This window comes from Callithrix jacchus, chromosome 12, assembly GCF_049354715.1.
Source record: "Callithrix jacchus isolate 240 chromosome 12, calJac240_pri, whole genome shotgun sequence".
NCBI lineage: Eukaryota > Metazoa > Chordata > Mammalia > Primates > Cebidae > Callithrix > Callithrix jacchus.
Genome location: NC_133513.1, coordinates 94,681,997 through 94,702,051, shown reverse-complemented (window position 1 = coordinate 94,702,051; position 20,055 = coordinate 94,681,997). Strand labels below are relative to the sequence as shown.

Here is a 20,055-nt window from a genome sequence, read left to right as displayed (position 1 = left end):
CAAAGGATACAAGAGAATAGTTCCTCCGCAATCTCCCCATAACCTGTCTCTACACACAGCATTTCCTACCCTGGAGAAGACCCAGTAACCAGATTCTAAGAACAACTCTATGTAAAGTTATCCACCGCATATGATGTTCAGTCAATGATAGCTATATATAGGATAGTGGTCCCATAAGACTATAATACTGTATTTTTTACTGTATACCCTTTCTATTTCCATATGTTTAGATACACACATACTTGTCATTGTGTTACAGCTGCCTACAGTATTCAGTACAGTCACATGCTGTATAGGTTTGTAGCCTAGGAGCAAAAAGCTCTACCCTACGACTAGGTGTGTAGGAGGCTCCCAAAGTGCTGGGAGTATATAGGCATGAGCCACCGCGCCTGACCTAAGTTTCCATTTTTTGTGTAGAAAATAATGTGTAAGACCACAACGACCCTCATTTGGGGGCAGTTCTCTTTAAGAAACTCAGAGGAGCCCTCCACAGTGGGTGCCTATAATCCCAGCACTTTGGGAGGCTGAGGTGGGAGGATCGCTTGAGCTGAGGAGGTCGAGGCTGCAGAGAGCTGTGATCACACCATCTAGGTTTGTGGAAGCAAACTCTGTGTTCACACAACAAGGAAATCACTGATGACTCATTGCTCAGTACATATTCCCCTTGTTAAATGACACATAATGATATTTATAAATACAAACATGAAATCCTTTTTCCTGCTCACATATGATATAGAAACTATTCTGCACATACAGAACATTTTATGATACACATGATTCATTTCAATGAACAGACACTCAGGGTTGAAAGGACTATGGGAGCCCAAAGTTTGGCCCCAGGTCCTGGAGAGAATGTCCACTGCCCTCAAAATGAGTTGCTGACTTTCTGTGCTCTCCTTTACAGAATGCCACTTATAACGCCAGTGGTGTGGTGTATGAGTTCCTCTGAGCTCCTCTGCTTTGAGACAGGGTCTTGCTCTGTGGCCCAGGCTATAGTACAGTAGTGTGATCACAGCTCACTGCAGCCTTGACCTCCCCAGCTGAAGCAATCCTCCCACCTCAGCCTCCCAAAGTGCTGGGATTATAGGCACCCACTGTGGAGGGCTCCTCTGAGTTTCTTAAAGAGAACTGCTCCCAAATGAGGGTGGTTGTGGTCTCACACATTATTTTCTACACAAAAAAATGGAAACTTAGGCCAGGCTCAGTGGCTCATGCCTATAATCCCAGCACTTTGGGAGGCTGAGGCAGTTGGATCACTTGAGGTCAGGTGTTTAGAGTCCAGCATGACCAACATGGAAAAACCCAGTCTCTACTAAAAATACAAAATTAACCTGGAGTGGTGGCAAATGCCTGTAATCCTAGCTACTCAAGAGGATGAGGCAGGAGAATCGCTTGAACCCAGGAGATGGAGGTTGTGGTGAGCCAAGATCACACCATTGAACTCCAGCCTGGGCGACAGAGTGAAACTCCATCTCAAAAAAAAAAAAGGAAAGTTAGCTAGAGTTTAAAAATAAAAGGTGAGTGGCATCCCACCAGAGAGTCTTCCCTCCAGCAGAATGTCCTGTGATCTTCTAGTAGGAATTGGGAGCCCTTGGATGTGATGCGATGTGTCCTGTGTAGGTTTCAGAGATAACATTTGAGTGCTTTCTGTACGCTGGGCTTTTAAAAAGTGATAAGCACTTTTCTTTTCTTTTTTTAACAGATGCCTAAACTTCTTACTTCACACAGCTATGCAAGTTGTGAGGCCAAGGACATGACTGCAAACAAGGTTTAATTTAAATGAATAGCCAGGCATGGTGTCTCATGCCTGTAATCCCAGCACTTTGGAAGGCCTAAGGGGTGAATTATCTGAGGTCAGGAGTTCCAGACCAGTCTGGCCAATATAGTAAAACCCCATCTCTACTAAAAATACAAAAAATTAGCTGGGCGTGGTGGCACACGTCTCTAATCCTAGCTGCTTGGAAAGCCGAGGCAGGAGAATAGCTTGAACCCAGGAGGCAGAGGTTGCAGTGAGCTGAGATAGCGCCACTGCACTCCAGCCTGGGCAACAGAGCAAGACTCCATCTCCCACCCCCACCCCCACAACAAAAAAATTGATTACATAAATAAGCTTTCTTCCCCATGAAAATACGACTTGTTATTTCACACTTGGTCTAACACACACAAAATCCCCACCCTATCTGGCACAGAAACACTTAATAGGCAATATCAAGTACAATTTCATTTTATTTTTCTCCAGAGAATAGTTGTCTTCAGTCTTTTACTCAGCTCCTTACATGGGTTTTGGTGGGGGTCGTGGGGCAGCACCCGCAGGTCTAAATCGGGATGGGTGTTCGGTACTTGCCGGCTTCACGAGATCGACTCCTGACGACTTTGCTGTGAAGTGCACAACTCACACAGTAATGTAGATTCACATAGAGCTTGGGAAGTACATAGGCATCAAAGATGCTCGCTTCAGAAATATCCTTGACTGCTGCGGCCTCCACTGTGTTTCGAATGACAATTTTCTTAATGGCCTTGTCCTTGGGCACACATTGGGCACAGTTCGTGCAGCGAATAGGCTGAACATGGCCGCGGCCCTTTTTGGCACAACTGTTGTTCCTTCTTTTCTTTGTCATCTTGGAAGCTCACAGTGGAGAAAGAAAATGATAAGCGCTTTTCATGTATTATTTTGCTTAATCCTCATGGCTGTTACCTCCATTGTACCTCTGTGGAAATGAAGGCTTAACTAATAAATGGCTGAGCTAGGAAAACTTGATCTTTGGTCTGTGTTCTACCTTCACACTTAGTCCCATGAGGTTCTTGCCTCTGTCTAGTATCTGAAGAATTAAATTCAAGCTCCTCAGCCTGGAATTTCAGCCCCTCAACCATCTGTGCACATTTCCCTCCCAGGCTTCTGTCTTTTTGCTCCTTGCCGTGCATTGCATGCATGAGTCACACCAGATCACTGGTTGTCACTGGTCCTTGCGTTCTTCCATGCTTTTGCGCAGGCTGTTCTTTCCCCATGGAATCTTTTTTCTCTCCTCTCTGCCTGGCAAGCTGCCAAAGTGATTTTTTTCTAAAACTCAATCTGACTGTTACTTCCCTGTTTAAAGCCTCTGTGTTTCCTCACCACTTCGTGTGATCAGGATGACGTTTCTTAGCTTCACCCAGAAGATCTTCATGGTGTGGGTCCTGCTGACGTTCCAGGCTCATCTCTCCCATTTTTGGCTCCTACTTAGTCCACCACACCATGATCTACTTAGAGTTCCCTGAGCATTTGGGGCCCTCACAGCTCCAGGCCTTTGCACATGCTATTTCTTCTGCAAAGAACACTCTTCTCACCTCCTTCACTTGGTTCATTCTTACCTGTTCTTATCAGAGCTTGGGCGACACCTCCTCATAGATTTTTTTACCTTACTCTTCCAGCATATCTGTGCCCTCCCTCCTCCCCCAAGGTATCTGTTTTAAAATATATTTTTCTTTTCTTTTTTTTTGAGATGGAGTTTCGCTCTTGTTACCCAGGCTGGAGTGCAATGGCGGGATCTCGGCTCACCGCAACCTCCGCCTCCTGGGTTCAGGCAATTCTCCTGCCTCAGCCTCCTGAGTAGCTGGGATTATAGGCATGCACCACCGTGCCCAGATAATTTTTTTTTTTTTTTTGTATTTTTAGTAGAGACGGGGTTTCACCATGTTGACCCGGATGGCCTCGATCTATTGACCTCGTGATCCACCCGCCTCGGCCTCCCAAAGTGCTGGGATTATAGGCGTGAGCCGCCGCGCCCGGCTAAAATATATTTTTCTATCCTATGAGTTCCTCAACATCAGTGACCAAATCAAATTAATGTCTGGTTTTCCAGAGCTTCCCATAGGGCCTGGCACCAAGACAGTCTCAAAAAACAAGTAATGGGCTGGCATGGTGGCTCATGCCTGTAATCCCAGCACTTTGGGAGGCTGAGCTGGGTAGATAGCTTGAGCTCAGGAGTTCAAGACCAGTCTGGCCAACAAAGCAAGGCCTCATCTCTACAAAATAAAAATAAAAAGTCAGCTGGGTGTGGTGGTACATGCCTATAGCCCCAGCTACTCAGCAGTCTGAGGTGGGAGGATGGCTTGAGCCCAGGAGATCAAGGCTGCAGTGAGTCACGATCCCCCCACTACACTCTAGCCTGGGCGACAGAACAAGACCCTGTCTCTAAAAATAAAGTTAAAAGAAAGGAAAAGAAATAAAATGGCCATGGTGGCTCCTGCCTATAATCCCACCCCTTTGGGAGGCTGAAGTGGGTGGATCACTTGAGCCCAGGAGTTCTAGACCAGCCTGGGCAACATGGTGAAACCCTGTCACTACAAAAAAAAATGCAAAAATTAGCCAAGCATGGTCGTTGCGCGCCTGTGGTCCCAGCTACTCAGGAGGCTGAGGCAGGAGGATCGCTTGAGTCTAGGAAGCGCAGTTTGCAGTGTGCTGAGATCGCACCACTCCCCTCCAGCCTGGGCAACAGAGTAAGACTCCTGTCTCAAAGGACAAAAAATAAAAAAGGAAAAAGTGGTAAACAAAAGAATGAATGAATGAGTGGAAGGATGAGCTAGAATGGAGCCTGGGTACTCAGTCTAACCTCAGACCCTTCCTTTTTTGCCAGCTGCCAGGTAGTCTCACAATTACTCCCGTTACCTGGAACCTCTTCACTGCAATGTGACCTTGTTTATATGAGTTTACCTCTCTGAGACTCAGTTTCCTCAAATGTAATATGATAAGTTAGGAGTACCTGATCCCTACTGTCCCTTCCAGATCAAATGTTACGTGAATCCATGCTGTTTGCAAGGAGGAATTTTCCAAGCACTGTGAGGTTGTGTGGGGGGAGAGCACCAATGGTATTGGTGCTTGAAAGAGATTTTCAGAGGCTTCAGCTTAACTCTCTAACTTGCGGGTTAGTAAACTATGGCCTGGAGGCCAAATCCTATTCACCACCTGTCTTCAGATAGTCTACAAATTAAGAATGGCTTTTACATTTTTAAATGATTGGGAAAAAATCAAAATAAGAACAATATTTCATGATGTGAAAAGTATATGAGATTCATATTTCAGTGTCCATAAAGTTGCATTGGAACAAAGCTATGCTAATTGTTTACATTATTGTCTATAGCTGCTTTTGTGCAGCAGCAGAGTTAACAGTTGCAACAAGGCTATATGGCCCTCAAGCTCTAAATATTTCCCATCTGGCCCTTTGCAGAAAACATTTGCCGACCCCTGTTCTAATTCAAGAATCCTTAATGCCTTCCCACTGTCTATAATGGCACATTGTAATAGAAAGGTAATGTGAACCACATATGTAATTTTACATTTTCTCTTCCTTCCTTCCTTCTTTTTCTTTCTTTCTCCCTTTCTTGCTTTCTCTTTCTCCCTTTCTTCCTTCTTTTTCTTTCTCTCTTTTCTCTTTCTCCCTTTCTTTCTCTTTCCTTTTTTCCCCATTTCTCTTTCTTTCTCTATTTCTTTCTTTCCTTCTTTCTTTCTTGAGATGGAGTTTCACTATGTTGCCCAGGCTGATCTAGAAGTCAGCAATCCTCCTGCCTTGGCCTCCCAAAGGATTACAGGCATGAGCTACTGCACCCAGTTGATTTTATAGACTTTCATTTTGAGATGGGTCTTGCTATGTTGCTCTGGCTGACCTCAAACTCCTTGGCTCAAGTGATCCTCCTACCTCAGCCTCCTGAGTAGCTGGGACTACATGGATGTGCTACTCCGCCCTGCAAATAAACATGATTTTAAAAAGTAAGACTAACAATGTATGTTATTTGACCCAATAAATCCCAAATGTTATTTCAAAATGTAATCACCGCAAAGGCTTTGAGATATTTTACATACTTTTTTCACTATGTCTCCAAAATCTGGTGTGTATTTCATGCCCTCAGCACACCTCAGTGTGGGCTAGCCATATTTTAAGAGCTCAGTAGTCACATATGGCTAGTGGCTACTATCTTTGACAGCTCAGAGCTGTAAGATGAAGTCCGAAGTCTTCGATGTGAAATTCTTTGGCCCTTTGTTGTTTGGTTTCAGCTTCATTCTTTTTTTTGAGATGGAGTTTTGCTCTTGTTACCCAGGCTGGAGTGCAATGGCACGATCTCAGCTCACCGCAACCTCCGCCTCCTGGGTTCAGGCAATTCTCCTGCCTCAGCTTCCTGAGTAGCTGGGATTACAGGCACGCGCCACCATGCCCAGCTAATTTTTTGTATCTTTAGTAGAGACAGGGTTTCACCATTTTGACCAGGATGGTCTCGATCTCTTGACCTCGTGATCCACCCGCCCCAGCCTCCCAAAGTGCTAGGATTACAGGCAGCTTCATTCTTAACTGCTTCTTTAAATGCCAGCCAGACTGACCTACTCTATGCTCCCTAAATTAGAGATGACACTTACCACCTCTACTCCTTTGATCCCTCCTTTCTTTGTGTTCTTTCTTTCTTTCTTCTTTCTTTCTTTCTTTCCTTTTCTTTTGGTAACTGCTTTATTTAGATATAATTCACATATGAGGCTGGGTGCACTGGCTCCCACCTGTTATCCCAGCACCTTGGGAGACTGAGGCGGGTGGATCATTTGAGTCCAGGAGTTTGAGACCTATCTGGGCAACACAGTGAAACCCTGTCTCTACAAAAACAAAAAGTAGCTGGGCATGATGGTGCACACCATAGTCCCAGCTATCTGGAAGGCTGAGGTGGGAGGATCGCTTGAGCCTGAGAAGCAGAGGTTACAGTGAGCTGAGATCATGCCACTGCATTCTAGCCTGGGCAACAGAGCCTGGGCAACCCTGCCTCCAATAATAATCATAGTTTCATACAGTTCACCCATTTAAAGTGGGCTTTTTGTATATCCCCAGCTGTGCAGCCATCACCACAAGAATTTTAGAAATATTTTCATCATCCCCCAAAGAAACCCTGTACCTTTTTAGCAGTCACCCTCATTCCCCTCAATGTCCCTCAGCCCTAGGCAATGGCTAATCTATTTTCTGTCTCTCTGAATTTTCTTATTCTAAACAGTTAATATGAATGGAATCATACAATATATAATCTTTTGTGACTGGCTTCTTTCTCTTAGCATAACTTTTCAAGGTTTCTCCATGTTGTAGCATGCATCCGTTCTTCATTCCTTTTCACCGCCGAATACTATTCCATTGCTACTTCCTTTCTGATATGTTCACGTCCTCCAATAACATTCTTTCAAGAGACTGAACTTTAGGGTCCCAGCAGAAACCTAAGAAGGAAAAAAAAAAAAGGCTCCCCTTCCTAGTCTACAATGTCTAAGATCAAACACAGGATCTGTTCTGATTTTTAGAGGAAAAAAAGATAAAAAGTATGAAACCATTAGTAATAACATACTTTTTTTTTTTTTTTTTTTTTTTTTGTGTGTGTGAGATGGAGTTTTGCTCTTGTTGCCCAGGCTGGAGTGTAATGGTGTGATCTCGGCTCACTGCAACCTCTGCCTCCTGGTTTCAAGCAATCCTCCTGCCTCAGCCTCCCGAGTAGTTGTGATTACAGGCATGCACCACCACGCCTGGCTAACTTTGTATTTGTAGTAGAGATCGGGTTTCTCCATGTTGGTCAGGCTGGTCTCGAACTCCTGAGTTCAGGTGATCCACCTGCCCACCTTGGGCTCCCAAAGTGCTGGGATTATAGGCATGAGCCACCACACCTGGTAATTTTTTTTTTTTTTTTTTAGTTCATGTCTTTTATTAACTCATACAGTTACTTGTGTTCTGGTTTGTTGAAGCCATAAGTCAGACAACATTTGCCGCAGTAACGTCTGTTGAGGAAGCTTGCCATAAACACTCCAGCCGGACGTTCATCAGAAGGGCAGTCTTTTTTTTTTTGAGACGGAGTTTCGCGCTTGTTACCCAGGCTGGAGTGCAATGGCGCGATCTCGGCTCACGGCAACCTCTGCCTCCTGGGTTCAGGCAATTCTCCTGCCTCAGCCTCCTGAATAGCTGGGATTACTGGCACGCGCCACCATGCCCAGCTAATTTTTTGTATTTTTAGTAGAGACGGGGTTTCATCATGTTGACCAGGATGGTCTCGATCTCTTGACCTCGTGATCCATCCACCTCGGCCTCCCAAAGTGCTGGGATTACAGGCGTGAGCCACCGCGCCCAGCCTCAGAAGGGCACTCTTGATGAAGGCGACTAATTTCGCCTCTCTCATCCACCTTATAATATTTCAGGACAGCCAGCTTAACCTTCTTTCTCTTGTGCTTATTCTTCTTGGTAGTGGTGTAAGACTTCTTCTTCCTTTTCTTAGCACCACCATGCAGTCTCAACACAAGCTGAAGAGTAGACTCCATTTGAATGTTGTAGTCAGACGAAGTACGTCCATCTTCCAGTTGCTTGCCAGCAAAGATCAGTCTTTGCCGATCAGGAGGAATTCCTTCCTTATACTGGATTTTGGCCTTTACATTTTCTATCATATCTGAGGGTTCAACCTTGAGGGTAATGGTCTTCCCTGTAAGAGTTTTCACAAAAATCTGCATTTTGGTGGCAGCTCCACTCTAAATGGCAAATTGAAAAAGCTTTTTTTTTTTTTTTTTAACCCAAAACCCTACAAACCACAATGTGGTTCAAAGAGAAGAGAACTTTAGATCAAACTGTTGATGACTCTGCAAAGACGTGCCAGGTGAGCCCATTCAATGCACCAATGACATAATATGGCAATCCAGCCTCATCTGTAAACTGAGACCAAGACGGTTCAAGCCATAAGGAGTCAGACCTCAGTTCCAACTTCCCTCGGGAAGACATTTTTGCCATGCTTCCATGGATAATGGAAGATAGCTCCATGGATAATAATCCCCATGGTCCACGCTTTCACAGCAAGAAAATAACAAATCACAAACACCAACTACACTCCAACCCTTGCTCTTCAGCGCCTAGGATCACGGTCCAGCTGATTCTGATTCCTCCGAGACCCCACACCGTTTCCTTCTCTGTCTTCTCCAGGCTCACCCTCATATCCCACCAGGGCTCCATCCTGTCTTTTCAACGGATTCCTCTTTTCCTATGGCTCCCGCTCAAGCCTTCTTTGTCCTCCTCACTCTCCATCCTTTTTCAGTCTCGTCCTATCTCCCTTCTTTGCAACCTCTTCTTTTCTCTTCCCTATCCTGATTGCTCCCTCCTTATCTCTCCGCTGCCATCACCCTTCCTTCTGTTCTGGTATTTTCCCTCAGAGCCTTCCAAGAGCTCATGTGGAGCTGGGGAGCCTTCGGGGCACCTCCCTGGAGACAGCTAAGGATCTAGGAGTCAGATCCGAGGTTGAATTTGGCTCCATCATTTAACAGCTGTGGAACGATGAGCAAATGACTCAACCTCCCTTAGGATTAAATGCACATAAAGTGGCATACAACGAGCACTCACTAACCATTCCTCATCCTTTTCAAGGCCACACTTTTCAAGGAGAGCCTTTTCCACAGGTCCCAGAACCGTCAGTCATCTCTGGGGTCTTTTCTTCAGGTCCTGTCCTCATCTGGGTCCTCCCCAGCCCCACACGCGTTCATTCTCTCAGTCTCAGGGTCCACTTTACAACCTCCCACCCTTTCCACAGCTCTTCCCCTCTCCCCTTCTCCTCCCACTTTCCCAATGAGATTTTCGGGGGCCATCCTCAACCAAGAGCCTTGCTGGGCAGGTACTGGTGGTACCTGGAGTCGAAGTCCTTTAAGTCACGTGGTTCCTCAGTGACTGACGTTGCCCCAGCAACCGACAGACCAGACTACCCTGAGCACCTTCTGATTGGCTGTCCTCTCAGAGATTTTTTTTTTTAAGTCCTGCTGTTCCCTCCTGCACAAGCGCACGAGTCACATGATCCAGTGGTTTGCGCCCCAGGACATGTGGTTTCTCCTGGGTCCTGAGCTCAGTTTGAGTTTTTTGGTGTTTTCGTTGCTGTTGTTGTTTTTCCAGATGGCGTCTTACTCTGTCACCCAGGCTGGAGTGCAGTGGCGCGATCTCAGCTCACTGCAGCCTCCACCTTCTGGGTTCAAGTGATTCTCCTGCCTCAGCCTCCCGAGTAGCTGGGATTACAGGTGCCTGCTACCACACCCAGCTAATTTTTGTAGTTTTAGTAGAGATTCGTTTTACCTTGTTGGCCAGGCTGGTCTCCAACTTCTGATCTCAGGTGATCCACTCACCTCGGCCTCTCAAAGTGCTGGGTTTACAGGCATGAGCGACTGCACTCAGCTTCAGGTTTAGTTTTTAAATTTCTCCTTAAAGTTAAAATAAGCAATTTCTCCCACGGCCATGCTGCCCCTTCCTGAGTATGTCTAAGTAGGAATGTAAGCTATATATGAATTATTGTGAAAACACTGGTCTCTGCCTGCAAAAATAATAGAAGTAGTGATAAAAATAGGTAAAATATATCAATATTTTCTGTGTGCTGGGTACCGTGCTAAGAGCTCTTCACATTTATCACTAGTACTGTCATTGTTCCCAACTACAGATGAGAAAGTGGGCTTCCAAAGGCCAAGTAATTTGCCCTATGTCTTGCAGTTAGTACAGAAATGGGAGAGCCAGGATTTGAATTTGAGTGTGACTCCAGAGCCCCTGTGCAGCCTCTCCCCTGTGTGGAGTGCAGAGTTTACACACAGTGTCCATTCTCCCTCTGCCTTGGGAACAGTTCCTCTGGACATTAATGCCCCATCATTGATGGCCTCTGTGTAATATTTGGAGACAGGGGAACTGGTGAATATTTGGAAATGGGAAATCCCAAGTGAGGACTGGATTCACTCCTTTGGAAAAGGCCTCTCTCTAAAGCCTGAGAGCCAGCCATCTTAACCTGTCTCCAGGGATGACGTACTAGTCCCCAAAGGGGCTGTCCCTGGCGATGAGGGGATTCCCAGTAGCCCCAGATGCAAGTGCTCAGTTGTAGCAGTGGCCATCTGTAGGACATGGGCTAGATACCATGAGATTTACAGCATTATTTCCATGACCTCTCACAATAACTCTACAAGGTGGGCGAAGTGATTTGCCCAAAGCTAGCGTTGTTAGGATTCAAACCCAGGTCTGTCTAATGCTGTGGTACATTTCCACTTTGTCTTTGATTTTCTGTAAAACTGTAACAGGCATTAAAAGTGAGCCTCTGTTATATGCTAATTACTCTACTGGGATTTTTACATGTTTTATTGAATTGAATCTGTGCAGTAATCCTTTTGGAAGGATATTATGAGCTGGGCACCGTGGTGCACACCTGTAATCCCAGCTACTCAGGAGGAGAAGATGGGAGGATCCCTTGAGCCCAGGAGTTGGAGGCTGTAGCGCACTATGACTTGCCTGGGAAACATAGCAAGACCCCATTTCTCTCTCTCTCTTTTTAGAGATGGGGTCTTGCTCTGTGCTCTGTTGCTCAGGCTGGAGTGCAGTTGTGACCATAGCTCAATGCAGCCTGGAACTCCTGGGCTCAAGCAATCCTCCTACCTTGGCTTCCCAAGTAGCTGGGACCACAGGTGTGTATAGCACACCTGGCTAATTTTTTTCTTGTTTTTTTTTTTTTTTTTTTTTTTTTTGTAGAGATGAGATCTTGCTGTGTTGCCCAGGCTAGTTTTAAACTCCTGGCCTCAAGCAATCCTCCCACCTGAGCCTCCCAAAGTGCTGGGATTACAGGTATGAGCCACTGTACCTGGCATTAAAAAAATGTTTTTTAAAAATTTTTTGTAGAGGGAGGGTTTCATGATGTTGCCCAGGCTGGTCTCAAACTCCTGGTCTCAAGTGAGCTTCCCTCCTCAGCCTCCCAAGGAGCTGTGATTACAGGCATAAGCCACCATGTCCAGAGCCGTCTCTTTTTAAAAAATAAAGAGAAAAAATAAGGATATTATGATTTCCCTTTTACAGATGAAGAAGCTGAGGTTTAGAAAAATCCAGTAATGAGGCCAGGCATGGTGGCTCATGCCTGTAATCCTAGCACTTTGGGAGGCCGAGGCAGGTGAATCACCTGAGGTCAGGAGTTTGAGACCAGCCTGGCCAACCTGGTGGAACCCAGTCTCTACTAAAAATACAAAAATTAGCTGGGGTGGTGGCAGGTGCCTGTAAACCCAGCTACTTGGGAGACTGAGGCAGGAGAATCGCTTGAATCGCTTCCGGGAGGCGGAAGTTGCAATGAGCCAGGATCTTGCCATCGTACTCCAGCCTGGTAGACAGAGTTAGACTCTGTCTCAAAAGAAAAAAAAGAGAGAGAAAATTCCAGTAATTTACCCAGGGTTGCATACTCTGTAAAAAGGAGAAACAAAATTCACAATGGAATTTATTGACTTCTAAATGCATGCCCTGCCTTCTACCCCATGTCAGGGGCCAAAGTTTTCAATTTGGATTGAGGGTTTGGCCCAATGCTGGCTCTAGCCCAGCAACCACTTGTTTAGGGAACAGGTAAGAGCTCAGATTTGTCTGAACTTCCCTCAGGACCCCAGGTTCTTGCTTTGACACCCACTATGGGGTAAACCAGAGCAAAGCCCTGAGAGGAGGCAGCTGTTCCTCTTTCTGCAAGAGGGTCACAAGGAAACTCTGTGATGTTTCCATTGTTGTGCTTTAGTCCCCCATCCTGTGCATCTAGGTCCTGCTGAGCCTTTGGCTCTCTTGATTTTGTTTAAAAGAAAAATACCCCATGCCACAGATTCACAGGGGTGGAAAGGACTTTGAAGGAGAGTTATTAGTACGGCCTTCCATCTGATGCTTCACGGTGCCCCAGTTTCTTCCTTTGCTTCTCAAGATTTCACAAGGTAGGATAGGTAAAACAGTGGGGGTGGTAGCATAGGAACTGGAATAAATAAAGTGTTCACTTTATGTCTTGAACACTTTAGATCAGCAGGCTGGTTTTTTGTTTTTTGTTTTTTTTTTTTGAGACAGGATCTTGCTCTGTCACCCAGGCTAGAGTGCAGTGGCATGATCATGGCTTACTGCAGCCTCAACTTCCTGGGCTCAAGCAATCCTCCCACCTCAGCCTCCCAAGTAGCTGGGATCACAGGCATACACAACCACACCCAGCTAATTTTTATACTTTTTGTAGAAATGGAGTTTTGCCATGGAGATTTGCCCAGGCTGATCTTGAACTCCTGAGCTCAAGCAATCTGCCCACCTCAGCCTTCCAAAGTGCTGGGACTGAGCCACAGCCGTAAACCACCACACCTGGCCCCTAGCAGTTCTTAAAGTGGGATTTGGGGACCCCATGAGTCCCCAAGATCTTTTCAGTGGTCCTCAAGGTTAAAACTATTTCAAATTAATACTAAGATGTTATTTACCATTTTCATTCTCATTCTTTCACAAGTAGACAGTGGCATTTCCCAGATGCCACAATATGTGACATTGCAACATTGTGAAGAAACAAATATGAGAATCATATCTTCTACGAAATCAGAAATCAAATTTGCAAAAATGCAAAACAATACAACCCTTCTTACTAATTTTTGGGGAAATATAATTATGTTTAATTAAAATGTTATGTCATATATAATTGGTTTATTCTTTTTAAAAATGAATTAACTGTCTTCAAAAGTTCTCAGCTTTAATTTGAGTAAACACTGATAGAGGCTGGGCGAGGTGGCTCATGCCTGTAATCCCAGCACTTTGGGAGGCTGAGGCAGGCAGATTGCCTGAGGTCGGGAGTTCGAGACCAGCCTGACCAACATGGAGAAACCCTGTCTCTATTAAAAATACAAAATTAGCTGAGTGTGGTGGTGGGCACCTGTAATCCCAGCTACTTGGGAAGCTGAGGCAGGAGAATCGCTTGAACCCGGGAGGTGGAGGTTGCGGTGAGCCGAGATTTTGCTATTGCACTCTAGCCTGGGTCACAAGAGCAAAAAACTCCGTCTCAAAAAAGAACAAACAAGCAAACAAACAAAAAAAAAAACGCTGATATTTTACCCACAATAAACAAAGCTCTGTGGTGTCCTCAGTACTTTTCATGAGTGTGAAAGGACCCTTACACCAAAAAATTTGAGAGCTGCTTCTTTAAATAATTATTTGCATCACATTGACATTATAGCAGACCTAACTGTGAGTGGTGCAGAAGAATTTCTAGAATCATAGGCCTCACTAATTGGAATTTCCAGTGAGAAAAACCAATAACAGCTAGATCCTCTCACCCCAAGAGAACCCAGGAAAAACGGCGTAAAAGTCTGAACCTAGCTAGGCATGATGGCTCATGTCTATAATCCTAGTACTTTGGGAGGCTGAGGCAGGAAGATTACTCGAGGCCAGGAGTTCGAGACCAGCCTGACCAACATGGCGAAACAGCGTCTTTACTAAAAATACAAAATTAGCTGGGCGTGGTGGTTCACACCTGTAGTCCCTGCTACTCAGGAGGGTGAGGTGGAGAATTGCTTGAACCTGAGAGGCTGAGGTTGCAGTGAGCCAAGATCACGCCACTGCACTCCAGCCTAGGCAACAAAGTGAGACTTTCTCAAAAAAAATAAATAAATAAAAGTCTGAACCAGAGTGTGGCTATGCCCTATGATATCAAAGATAAAAGGAGTAAATGCACTTGTAGATATGATTAGGGATGGGATATTTTTATGCTTTTTTGGGGGGATGATTTTATTTATAACATGATATGGATGTGTACATTTATTCAATGTCCCAAGGATTTATATGTAAACTAGATTCACAGCACAAAACAGATCAATAAAATTACCCCTAGGCCTTTTAAAAAATTTAACAAATAATTATACATATTTATGAGGAACATAGTGGCGTTTGATCATATAATGTGTAGTGATTAGATCAGGTTAATATTCAGCTTTTTCCTTTTTTTTCCGAGATAGAGTCTCACCAAGTTGATGAGGCTGGTCTTGAACTCCTAGACTCAAGTGAGCCTCCTGGCTCAGCCTTAGTTGCTGGGATTACAGGCGTGCACCACCGCATCCAGCTTCTTTTGTACTTTGTTTCAATCTTATCAAGATATACTTGAGGCACACTAACTTGCATATATATAACATGTATAATTTGGTCAGTTTTGACTTATAACGCCTACACCTGCAAAACCATTATAATAACTTTTTTTTCTTTTTTGAGACAGAGTTTCGTTCTTGTTGCCCAGGCTGGAGTGCAATGGCAAAATCTTGGCTTACTGCAACCTCTGCCTCCTGGGTACAAGCAATTCTGCTGCCTCAGCTTCCCGAGTAGCTGGGACTACAGGCATGAGCCACCATGCCCAGCTAATTTTGTATTTTTAGTAGAGATAGAGTTTCTTCATGTCGATCAGGCTGATCTCGAACTCCCGACCTCAGGTGATCTACCCGCCTCGGCCTCCCAAAGTGCTGGGGTTACAGGTGTGAGCCACCATAGCTGGCTCATTATTAATAATCTTATAACAACCAAGATAATCAGTATTTCTGTCATACCCTAAAGTTTCTTTTGCTCCTTTGTGATCCCTCTTCCCCGTGCCTCATCCCCAGGCAACCACTGGTCTGCTTTCTATGACGACTATTTAATTTGCACTTTCTATCATACTATATACATGAAACCATGTAGTAAGTACTCTTTTGTTGTCTGGCTTCTTTTGCTCTGCATGATGATTTTCAGATTCACCTATGTGTTTGTTGGGTCGAGATTTGAACTGAGTGACTTTAGGGAAATTGCTTCACCTGTCTGTGCCTTAGAGAAGAAACGATACATAATTTCTACCTTGCATAATTGTGAAGATAAAATGAGTAATGTAAGTAAATAAAACATGTGGCTCAGTTCCTGGTACTTACTACTATTTGTGTCTGACAAATAGTAGTTATTTTTGAATATATGTTTGGGATAGGAATTAAGGAGGGTAACTAGTACAGCATGGGGATAGGGGAGAATCTTGTTTAGACTAATTTGATTCATAGCTCTGGTTTAACTATTTGTTCAGCGTTTCTCACTTGCACGTGTAAAACCTCCACACATGCCAACCTAACCAGGAAATTTTTCTTCGGTGAAGGCTGGGGTCATGGAAATTTGTAGCTTTGAAAGCCCTGCCAGTTTGGAGGGCTGTTGGAAAAAAACAAAATCCCACTAGGCTGCTTGAAAATGGAAAAGGTGTGTTCCTCCTTCACACTCATTGACTTTAAGTCCAGTGGGCCAGGTTTGTTCAAGCTTGGAATGAAAACTCCTTGCTTGGGGATGGGGCAAACTTCAGGAGGTTCTTGGCCAGAGGAAGTAGGAGAGCAAGGTTTTCTGTGTGACTCCTTGCAGCCAAACTTAGGTTGGGACAGACGTGGTCAAGCTGAGAAGTTTCTCAGAGAATCCACCTTTCCATGCAACAAGGACCATGGGGACCTGTTACAATCCTGTCGTGTTTGCTGCAGGCAACTGCAGCTTCTTGCATCTTCATGCTGCTGGGAGGTAGCTGCTTTTTCCTAAGCCTGAAGACACAGTCTAAGAGAAAAAAAAAAAAAAAAAACATAAAGAGGACACGAGAGTAGAAGAGAGAAGGGAGGGTGAGAGAGGGTTGAATTGATCGCCGTCTGTTCAGGTCTAGCTGGAAAACACAATGAAGTGAAAAGGCTTCTTGGTTGGTGTGCTTCTCTTCATTTTTTTCCCAGGGTTGGAAGTGGGGAGGGAGGGATGGGGGAAAAAAAAAAAGAAAGGAAGAGGAGGAGGACTGGCATGGCCTGAGCCCAAGCAGAAGCAGCATGGAGCCTTCAGCCTTAGGAAGGGGAAGTCATTTAGGGATTCTGGTACCCCCTTGGGTCATCCCTTACGCACCAGTCCCTTCCTTCCACAAGAGACTGTGGCTGAAGGTGATACTGCCAATACTGCAGTTTAAACAAAGAAAAACCAAGTGGCTGAAGCCTACTCATCTCTGCCTTAGGGGGGAAGAAAGGCCACCATACAATTGTTCTTCCACTTGGTGGTGGGATGAGTATTTATTCTGGTTTTATGTTTTTCCAGTGTAGAGTATTTGCCAAGTTTTACTGTGTTTTTAGTTTGCGTCAAGCATTATCCTAAGAGTTGTCCATGTGTCATCTCCATTAATCCTTGCGACAACCTTGTGAGGTGCTGGTTCTATTATTAGTCCCATTTTACAGATAAAGAAACAGAGGATTAGAAAGATTAAGTAAAGACCCTAAGGTCATATAACTGGTAAGTGGCAGAACAGGCTTCCTCCCCATCAGTCTGGTCTCTAATCCTGCATTCTTAAGTGCTGCGCTATGTGGATATTTAGATATAGTCTCTCAAATAGCTCACAGTTTATTATTACTAGGGAAGGAGGGCTGGAGCTAGGGAGGAGGGAGATAGATAGTTACATATGGAAGCAGCCACAGTACAATGTGTCATAGGCCACCCTAGCAAGTTGGAGTAAATTCTTGAAATAAAGACCAAAGAAGAGAATGATTTTTCTAGAGGCCTGGGATGATAGGGTAAAGAAAGTCTTTTTACTCTTTAAAAAGTTAATAGGTGACTTTTCTTTTCTTTTTTATTTACTTTTTTAGAGACAGGGCCCTACACTGTTGCCCAGGCTGAAGTGCAGGGATGTGATCATAGCTCACTGCAGCCTAAACTCCGGGGCTCAAGTGACCCTCCTGCCTCAGCCTCCCGGGTAGCTGGGGCTACAGGTGTACATGCCACCATGGCCTACCAATTTTTTTTTTTTTTTTTAGTAGAGACTGGATCTTGCTTTGTTGGCCAAGCTGGTCTTGAACTCCTGGGCTCAAGTGATCCTCCCACCTTGGCCTTCCAAAGTGCTGGAACTATAGGCGTGCACCACCACACCTGGCCAATATGTGACTTTTTAGAAGGCTAAAGGTACCAGAGAAGATCTGGGTAAGAAAAAGTGGATGAGGAGGGGTTAAAAGCTCAAGCTCTAGAGCTTATTGCCTGGCATCAAACTCAGCTCTGCCACTTAGTAGCTCTGTAACCTTGGTCAAGTTACTTGCCCCTTCTGAGATTCATCAATAAAATGAGGACACATGGCCAGGCGCAGTGGCTCATGTCTGTAATCCCAGTACTTTGGGAGGCTGAGGCAGGAGAATTGCTTGAACCCGGGAGAAGGATATTGCAATGAGCTGAGATTGTGCCATTGCACTCCAGTCTGAGCAACAAGGGCAAAACTTCGTCTCAAGAAAAAAGAAATTGAGGACACATTAGCCATCAAACAAATGTTTATGGAGAGCTATTCTGTGTTAGGGAACAGAGATCTACTGGTATACCAGATGGATGGGGTTCCTGTACTCACAAAACTGACATCCCCTTGTGGCTACCCCATGTTCTGATATGTCTGGAACATTCCACCCTCCCCAATTCCTTTTTTTTTTTTTTTTGAGACAGAGTCTCGCTGTGTCACCCAGGCTGGAGTTCAGTGGCGTGATCTCGGCTCACTGAAATCTCCACCTCCCGGATTCAAGCGATTCTCCTGCCTCAGCCTCTTGAGTAGCTGGGATTCCAGGTGTATGCCACAACACCCAGCTAATTTTTATATTTTTAGCAGAGATGGGATTTTACTGTGTTAACCAGGATGGTCTCAATCTCCTGACCTCATGATCTGCCCACCTCGACCTCCCAAAGTGTTGGGATTACAGGTGTGAGCCACCGCACCCAGCTCTCCCCTAATTCTTTACTCCTATCCTTTCTTATGTCAGTTCAGGGAGATTTTCTCAGGTAAGTTTCCTCCTGATCTATCAGTTGCCATAGGACCACAAACGTGACCCATGTGTCTGTGCCAAAAGACACAGATGTATCTTTGACAATATCTGACATCATTGTCAGTTGTTTGATTCTTGGACCAGCTGTAAACTCCTTGAGGACAAACACAGTGTGTGATTTTTGTTTGTTTTGTTCTGTTTGGAGCTCACTGTGGTTGGTTCATATTAGGTTTTCATGAAATACTTGTTGAAAGTAAATGAAATGAGACCGTGCATGTAAAGGACTTGGCATGGTCTTTTACACTCAAAACTCAGTGTAATGCTATTTCCTGTTATTACCTGACGTTTATGCTTCCTGACCAGAAAGCTTCAATAAGCCCCGTCTGCACTTGTCCACCTACCTGCCTTTGACATCCGGTATTGTGCAAACGGACTGTGCTGGCTGCCTGTTTAAATGCCGTTGCCCCTCTCTTCCTCGCTGGCAGATCCTGGATTTGTGCAGTTGTTCACTCTTTCTTCCAGGCTAGTAAGTGGCAGAACTGGGATTTGGATCTAAGCAGTAGGTTCCACAGTCTGAGCTTTTAACCTTTGAAAAAGTCACATGATGGTAAATATTTGCAAATCTTATATCTGATAAGGAGTTGGCATTCATATTATATATAGAGAGAACTCCGATAACTCAACAACAAAAAGACAATTCAATTTAAAAATGGGCAAAGGGGCCAGGTGCTGGGGCTCAGGACTGTAATCCCAGCACTTCGGGAGGCCGAGGTGGGCAGATTACCTGAGGTCAGGAGTTTGAAACCAGCCTGACTAACATGAAGAAACCCCATCTCTACTAAAAATATAAAAATTAGCCGGGCATGGTGACACATACCTGTAATCCCAGCTACTTGGTAGGCTGACATAGGAGAATTGCTTGAAGCTGGGAGGCAGAGGTTGCAGTGAGCTGAGATCGCGCCATTCTACTCCAGCCTAGGTAACAAGAGCGAAACTCCATTTCAAAAAAGAAAAAGAAAGAAAGATGCAGAATGATAAGAAGGAGAAAGGGGAAATTAGGTCTTCCATTTTCAGACAGGTTGGACAAACCCGGCAAAAAAAGTCGTTATTGAACTCTGTGTCAGTTGGGTGCTCTGGGCAGTAGATGCTGAGACAGAGCGAGATTTTGGGGGTTGGAGGCAGTAACCCCTGTGAAAGTAAATGAGGAAGGAAGCAGAATTGGGTAGGAAAAGTCTCAAATCATGATGTAGCATGTATCAGAACTTCCTTCCTTTTAAAGGCTGAATAATATTCCATTGTATGAATACATCCCTTTTATTTATCCATTCATCCATCAGCGGACATGTGGGTCACTTTCACCTTTTGGTTATTGTAAATAATGCTGCTATGATCATGGGTGTACAAATGGCTGTTTGTTATCCTGCTTCCAATCTGTGTACATACCCCACGTGGCACCCATGTGGCTATTGTTTATTTTTTGAGGAATCTCCATACTATTTTCCATAGCATCTATACCA

General features: G+C 44.7%; 1 long non-coding RNA gene and 1 pseudogene across 1 annotated transcript; both read right to left on the bottom strand.

Annotated features, from left to right (window-relative positions):
• Positions 1-2,105: 2,105 nt before the first annotated feature.
• On the bottom strand, positions 2,106-2,645 carry LOC100391390 (small ribosomal subunit protein eS26 pseudogene; annotated as a pseudogene).
• A 12,701-nt stretch (positions 2,646-15,346) lies between these two features.
• On the bottom strand, positions 15,347-19,539 carry LOC118146376 (uncharacterized). The gene is made up of 3 exons (XR_004732134.3): positions 19,416-19,539; positions 18,940-19,124; positions 15,347-16,331 (listed from the first exon to the last, which is right to left on the bottom strand). It is a non-coding gene; the product is annotated as an uncharacterized LOC118146376 (long non-coding RNA).
• Positions 19,540-20,055: the final 516 nt, after the last annotated feature.